Source organism: Cannabis sativa, chromosome X (genome assembly GCF_029168945.1).
Source record: "Cannabis sativa cultivar Pink pepper isolate KNU-18-1 chromosome X, ASM2916894v1, whole genome shotgun sequence".
NCBI lineage: Eukaryota > Viridiplantae > Streptophyta > Magnoliopsida > Rosales > Cannabaceae > Cannabis > Cannabis sativa.
In genome coordinates, this window is record NC_083610.1 from 78,877,754 (window position 1) to 78,885,840 (window position 8,087).

The window sequence follows — 8,087 nt, forward strand, 5'->3', positions numbered from 1 at the left end:
TGAAAATATTAATTTGAAAAAGCTAATTAAGTGGCCGGCCTAGGTGTTGTAATGGGCCTCACTTAATTTTGCAATTTTATCAAATTTTATCTCTATTTTCTCAAAAATGCCAATTTTCCAATTCTAACCTTTTAAATGCCAAAACTAATTATTTAATAATTAAAATACATTATTAAATAATATTGTCATTTAATTTAATTATTAATTAGACATATAAAGTCCATTAATAAATAAATAAACCTAGAAAACTCTTTTCCTTACAATTTCACCCCTGCTTAGTGAAAATTCATAAAATCAGACATAGTCTAACTTTAGAATTATAATTGATCAATCACGAATCAATTAATGAGTCTTACAAGCAGAATGTTCTCAACTAGAATGGGGACCATGGATCTATATGCTGAGCTTCCAATAAGTGAACCAAATTTACCAAGTAAATTCCTACTTATTAATTCTTCGTTGAATCCACTCTTAGAACTTAGAATTGCACTCTCGTACTTATATGTAGCATATTGTATGTTTCACGATACCAATATACTATCTCATTTAACCATTGTTATAATCTTATTGTGATTTAAAGATCCTCTATATAGATGATTTACATCGAGATGGGATTTCTTTACCGTTCTCACCCCTCAATGTATTTTGCCCCTTAAAACACTTAGCTACCTGTAAATGGTGTTTAGTGATCTAATAATTAGTCAGTTAAACAAGAGCTCATCCATTTACTTCTATTTGCTAAGCTCGAAGGGAATCATCACTTGACTTCTATACACCAAGGTAAGTTATAGATTCCATATTTATGTTCAGCACTCCCACTCAATCATACTATCATGTTCTCGAAATATACGTATCACCCTGACCCGAAAGTAGGCTTAACTAATAAATCTAAGAACATGAATAGCACTCCTGAGTTGAGCCCAAGCATATCAGGATTTAGATTCTTTTAATCTTAAGATCAACTACTGATATTGACTTGGAAAGATATGTATAACGGTAAGTTTGTAATATCTTAACTTAGTTGCAATATCGGTCCAGTCCAATGTATACTCCATACATTCGAAACTAGTATACTTTACTAATGTCCTGGAAAGAACATAACACTTACTCCAAGTGTAAGTACACATCATAGCTGATTATCACATTAGTGTAAATCCAATAACACTGATGAAACAGGGACCAAAACTTTTGATTCATATGATCACAATCACATTCCACTGTGTTGACGATACTGTAATTGTGATTAACACTCATAGCGTAACAGTAAGAAAACACTCATAGCGTAGCTTGGTAGTGATTGAGCAACTGTCTTGATTAACACCTCTTTACCCGCTCTAGAAAGAAACTTTGACTCCCATCCTTGAATACGTTTACGAACTCTTTCTTTGAGGAAGCCCAACACTGCCGACTTGTTTCTGCTCATTGTACTGGGGAGACCGAGATACAAACTGTTTTCATTAGCAATATTCATCCCAAGTTGATTACTGATGTTTTGTTGTGTGACCAAATCCGTGTTTGATCTGAAGAAGATAGAGGATTTCGATGAGTTGACTTTCTGACCCGAGGCCGCTTCGAACTTACTAAACACCTCCTGAATTCTTGTTGCCTCCACCATAGTTGCTTTACAATAGAGATAACTATCGTCCGCGAAGAGCATATGAGTAATTCTTGGAGCACCATTAGCCACTTTACAACCATGAAGCAAACCTCTGCTCTCAAACTTACGAAGGATGGCCGAAAGTCCCTCAGCGCAAAGAATAAACAGGTATGGAGACAATGGGTCGCCTTGACGAATCCCTCTTGAAGGAAGAATAGGACCCATCTCATGGTTTCCATGAATCACCATATAGCGGGCTGAGGAGACACATTTCAGCAATAACCAAACCCACCACTCAACAAAGCCCAATTTCCGAAGCATAGCCTCCAAAAAATGCCACTCGATTCTGTCGTATGCCTTGCTCATATCTAACTTGAGAGCCATAAATCCCTCTTTACCTTTTCTCTTCCTTTTTAGGTAATGAAGGACTTCAAAGGAAACAAGAATGTTATCCGAAATAAGACGACCCGTGTTGTGAAAATTATATACGCAAGTATACGCAGTCACACAAGTAATAAAGTGATAAGTAAGATCGTCTCCACAGGGATTGCAAACAAAGTTTGATATAAAATCAACTAATTACAACTTAAAATAAAAAGAAATAATATGTAAATGGTTGAGTAATGATTCAAAATTAAAATTGACAAGAATTAAACTTGCTAAAATTAAAACTACTGCTGCTAGAAAAATTGTTTGCAAGATAAAAATATAATATGGCAAAAATGGCTTGAATAACTAATTCCTTCTAGTCAGGTTTTTTACAATTTCAAGACAAAGATTGGTTCAAAGATTACTTTAGCATTTTGCACAGAGATAACAACAAATTCCTCTAGGCTTGTGAGAATTTTCCAACACTCACAACTTTAATCCTACCATTAAGCTCAATATATTCCTATATCAAACCAGCAAGCAGAACACCATTCAAGCATTCATTTGGTAAGTTATGCAAGGTAAATGAAATATTCCTATCCACTTACAAAGAAAAGCCTAAATCTAGGTTTTCACTTGCTTTATCTGTTTAACTACTAGATCTAGCCCTTCCAGTACAAGATCTAGCTTAGCAAATTGTTATTCATGGCCAAAAAACAACAATCAATTAAAATGAAACTCACTTGAATGAACAAAGGCAAACAAATACTAAAGTAAGCTTAAAATTTAATCATACCCAACTTAGAAGTTCATAGTCATTCAAGCCTCAAAAGCTTAGCTCATATTCAAATAAAAAGATAAAATCCAAGCTAAAAATACTTCATCCATGGCTGCTGCCCAAATTTACAATCTCAAGAAGTTTTGAATACTAAGTACAAACAACAATAACAAAGAGAAAAATAAAGAAGACTATCAAGAAAGGGTAAAAGAAAATTCAAACACTAGGCTTGGTCCCCTCTTCTTTCTTCTTTGTTGTACTTCCTGCTGCAATTAAAGCTCCTCCATAGAAAAAAATGGCAGCTGCCCCGTACTGTACATACAAGATGATGAAGATGACTCCCATGTACTTGCTCTTCTCTTTTCTTTTTGATGTTGGGTTTTTAGGGTACCAACCTCCTCACCCAAAATAGAAGCCCAAACTTTTCCACTTTGGCCCACTAGGGTGAGACCCCTTTCTTCCATGTCGCCTAGCCGATTTGAGTGATTGGACCGAAGTCGCCGAGGTGGATAAGTGAAATTCGTGTTTCCACGTCATCGCTGTGATGCCGAATTCACTTCAAGATTGCTTTAAGATTGCTTCAAAGAACCAACCCTGGGCCCATTGTACTCCTTTTCTTCCTTGCTTCTTTCTCTTTACCTATCAATTTAATTCCTCCTTTTTCAACAAAATAAGCACGCTTAATTGGAAAACACACCCAACAATATCAATATTTACAAAACTTAAAGGTTAGATTACTAAATAGAAAATAACACTAAAACTAATTAAAAATAAGCAAAATAAACACATTTTCATTACTCTCCTCACAATACTTTAGTTTAAAAGCATAAAAATTAACTCTATACCATAGAGTTATCACACCCCAAACTTAGAGTATTGCTCGTCCTCGAGTAATGAAAAACAAAAAGAACTAAACAATAAAAACAAAAAATGACAAATACACTAACATGCTTGGCAGCAGAGAAAATCTTGCTCTTTCACACTTGGTCAGTGGACGAAATTTGCTCTCAGAATTAGATGAAATGGAAGTGTAATTGGCAGTAGTGAATATGCCTCGAACTTGTGTGTTTCAACAGAATTTTGCATGCTATTTATGTCCTTAAAACTTATCAAGAGTAATTCGATCAAATAAGTGTGCAAATACTTCCCACCAACAACTTGAATTTCTATAACAACCACCTTTGATCCTCAAGTTTAAAGGTTTGCTTCCATAAGTTGAATTAGTGCAATCCTCTCCACTAATGTAGCTTAGCTTTACAACTTAGATCAAAAGGACTTGACTAGGCTTGAATGTTAGGCTTGGGTTATGGTATGGTATAGGATGTATTTAAGCTAGCTCAACACCTAACCACTTCACTTGTCAAAAACCGAGTCTCTTCCTTAAAAATTTTTTTTCTCTTGACCCTCTTCCCTAATTCAATACTCACAAGTACTTGATATTAAAATTGACTTCTCTTGCTATGTTTATTCTCTTCCTTTTTTTTTTTTTGAACTAAAATGGGTGGAACACCCCAAACTTAGTTGCAAGCATATGTATTTTTTTGTTTTGTTTTTTTTTTTCATTGCTGATTTTTTTTTTTTTTCATATATTAGAAAGACATTTATTACTATATTATACTTATATAATAAATAGCAAGAGAAGGTTAATTGAAAGTTCATACTCATATACTTTGTGAGCTAATTCCCCCACCCCAAACTTACAACCCAACATTGTCCCCAATGTGGCTAAAAGTATAACCTTGAATTAGCTCGCCACAAGTTACACTCACCGCACTCACCCCAAACTTAATGTGAAACTTGGCTCTTGACAAGTGAGTAATTAAGTTAGGACATATGTGGAAATGCAAATTAAGATTGGCATTAGATGTAGGATTGGGTTGCACAACAATAATAGGCTAAATGGCTCAAACTTGGGTGACTAGGGAAAAATTGAATTCATAGGGAAGGTTAGAAAGGCTCAAACGTCCAAAGATGGCCTAAATCATTTCTAAGTTATAAAGCTCGCTAGGATTTCGCCTCAAGGATTACACTAGCTAATTCTAGATGCTTAAACTCTCTCAAAGCGTTGGCTATTCTAAAAACTCAAAGTATGGTGGGATAACACAAGCACACAATTGTTGAAAGCATTCCTCATAGGCTAGCATGTAGACAAAAATAACACTTAAAATTAGCATTTTCAACACACAAACCAAGGCACTCCACAAATGGAGGAAAATTGATATGTTTCATCATCGAGCGCTACCCTAAACCAAGCTGAAAACACAAGCAGTATTTTTCTCATTTGCAAGCTAAAACATAACATCACAAACATGACAAAACAACATGATTAATACACATCTAATCCACATAATATTTATTACTCACACAACTAAAGACGACAATAAAAGTAAACTAAGTAAACAATCAAACACAACCAGCAATAACAATTTAACTAAGGAGAAAAAGAAAACTCCCTCAAGATTTGAACTCTTCCCCACTAGAGTCTCTGCTTCAAAATGCTAAAGCGATGCTGATCCAATGCTGTACTGGGACCTACTGCTTCAACATACAAATTTGCTCACACCATATTGCAGCAGCCCCTTTTTTCTGTCATTCCTTGCTTTGCACCAGCAATAAAGATCACCACACTACAGCGAAATCATTAGTAAATGTAGGAAATTAAAAGTTATATATATATATATGTAATTATATAAGTATGTATATACTAACTTTTTTTTCCTTTTTCTTCTTTTCCTCTTTTTTTTTTTCTTTTTCTTTTTTTCTTTTTTCTTTTTTTTTTTTCAAGGGGTGGCACACCCCAAACTTAATCGTAAATACATATATATTTTTTTTAAGGGGTGGCACACCCCAAACTTATTACATAGCATATATATAACTAAATCTAATCCTCGTTCCTCCGCTCTTGGGTTCGCCCAAATGTGATTCTCTAAAGCCATGACAACCCGAGACCCTTCTTCCTCAAGCCTCTTCCAATGTGATTTTCGAGGTCTTTGCTCGATCAACCTCACCACTCCCAAACTTCACTCCTTGGCCTTTCACCAAAAATTTTCTTCGAAAGTGCATCACGTAGTTCTACCACCCCATCTCGGTACACTCTCACCACCAAGAAAGATCCATCACACCTTGAATCTAGTCGTCCATGAAAGTAGCCTTCATTAAAGAGTTAGCAAAAAATCACTTGTTGCCCAACTTCAAACATTTGAGACCAAAATTTTCTACTAAGCTTCTTTTTCTTTCTCTTCTTTTTGGGTGGTTTTTTAGGGTCAAATGATGCTTTGTCTTTGCCTTTCGCGCCGTGATCCTTAGCAATTTCTTTAAGGGAATCTTCTTTCTCACCTTCTTACTATTTTTGAATTTGGACTCCTTACCCATGTTAGGATCCATATCTCCAATTTCTAAGCATTCTCCTATTGCATCCGGAGCACGCATAGATGAAAGACCTTGAATGTGGCTTGCTCATCTCGAGCTCTCATGGTAAGCTCTCCTTTTCAACATCTATCAAAGTTCTTCCCGTGGCAAGAAATGGCCTCCCTAAAATGATTGGAACTTCCCTATCTTCCTCATAGTCAAGAATAATGAAATCGGCCGAAAAATGAACTTATCCACTTGTACCAACACATCTTCAATTTTCCCTTCCTGGATGAGCCATGGAACGATCCGCTAATTGCAAAGTGACGGTTGGCCTTGCTTCTCCAATTCCCAACTTCCTAAAAATAGACATGGGCATGAGATTAATACTAGCTCCCAAGTCACAAAGAGCTCTTCCAACATCTCGACCCCCATGTAAATGTGAATTGTAAAGCCGCCTGGATCTTTCAATTCGGGTGGAATACTTTTCAACATAGCATCACATCCCTCCGTCAAAGCGACCGTTTCAAACTCGCCAAGCCTCCTTTTCTTTGTCAAAATATCCTTCAAAACTTCACATAAGTTGGCATTTGCTCCAAAGCTTCCACTAAAGGTATATTGATGTGGAGTCGCTTTTGCAACATCAAGAAATCTCCGAATTGCCCATCGTCTTGCTGCTTCGAATCGTTGAGGAAATGGTGAGGTGGCTTTTGCAAAGGCTTTTCCAGCTTGACAAGCCGACCGGATGTCAGAATTCATCGGGAATTTCTCAAGAACAAGCTCGGTTGCCGGTTTTTTCTTCATTTCCCCTCTCTTTTGGATTGAAGAGGCTCTTATACCGCCTTTGCAGCCACGTTTGACTCAATTATTTTTCCACTTCTCAAGGTTACCGCTTTGCAATGTTCCTTCCCATCTCTTCTTGGATTTTCGGTGTCACTAGGCAAGGTGCCTTGTGGTCTATTCTTCAAATCATTGGCCAATTGCCCCAATTGAACTTCAAGATTCCGAAGAGATGCGCCCGGCTTTGAATTACAGCGTCATTCTTGGCCATATAATCTCTCATTAAACTCTCCAAAGAACTAGTTTGGAGAGCCTTGAGGTTGGTGAGGTTGTTGAGGTCTTGGTTGTTGAGAAAACCCGCTGGGAATGATTGCTTTCCTTGTCCTTGTGCTCCACCTGAACTTGCCCCTTGACCTCCCCATGAAAAGTTTGGATGATGCTTCCATGCCGGATTGTAGGAGTTTGAGTATGGATTGTTGTTGCGGTTGAAGTTTTGATTACCCACGTAACACACCGAAGCTGGATTTGAGGGGCAATTTTCAAAAGTATGCCCATCACCACAATACACACAAGAGATTTCGCCTTTGAATGGCAAATGGGTTGTACACTTCCTCCCATATTCATATTCTTCAAAATGTTGGTCATTGAGGCCATTTGAGCTGCTAGAGCTGGCCAAAGCATCTACTTCAAGAACACCCGCTACTTTTCGACTTGTAGGAGCTCTATTAGTTGACCATTGATAGTTGTTGCTAGCTATCCTTTCCAAAATCTCAAAAGCTTCATTGTAAGACTTGGAAAGAATGGCTCCATTAGCCGAAGCGTCCAACACCATCCTAGAAGCCGCATTGAGACCATTGTAAAAAGTCTCAAGTTGGATACAATGGGGAATACCATGGTGTGGGCACTTCCTCAACAACTCCTTGAATCTTTCCCATGCATCACTAGTAGTCTCATCTTCCAATTGTTGAAAGGACATGATCTCGCTTCGAAACTTTGCATTTCGTTGGAGGAAAGTACTTTCTCAAAAAATTTTCGCCCAAGTCATTCCAATTAGTCACCGAATCGGAGGAAGAGTGTTAAGCCATGCTCTAGCCCGATCCCTCAAGGAAAATGGGAACAACTTCAATCTTAAAGCCTCTTCACTTACTCCTCGTAGCTTGAAAGAATCACTCACCTCCAAAAATGAGCGAATATGGAGGTGAGGATCTTCCGTTG

General features: G+C 37.2%; 1 non-coding gene across 1 annotated transcript; it reads left to right on the plus strand.

Moving 5' to 3' along the window:
• The first annotated feature begins 7,759 nt into the window (after nt 1-7,759).
• Nucleotides 7,760-7,866, plus strand: LOC133032851 (small nucleolar RNA R71). The gene has a single exon (XR_009685440.1). It is a non-coding gene; the product is annotated as a small nucleolar RNA R71 (small nucleolar RNA).
• The last annotated feature ends 221 nt before the right edge of the window (nt 7,867-8,087 follow it).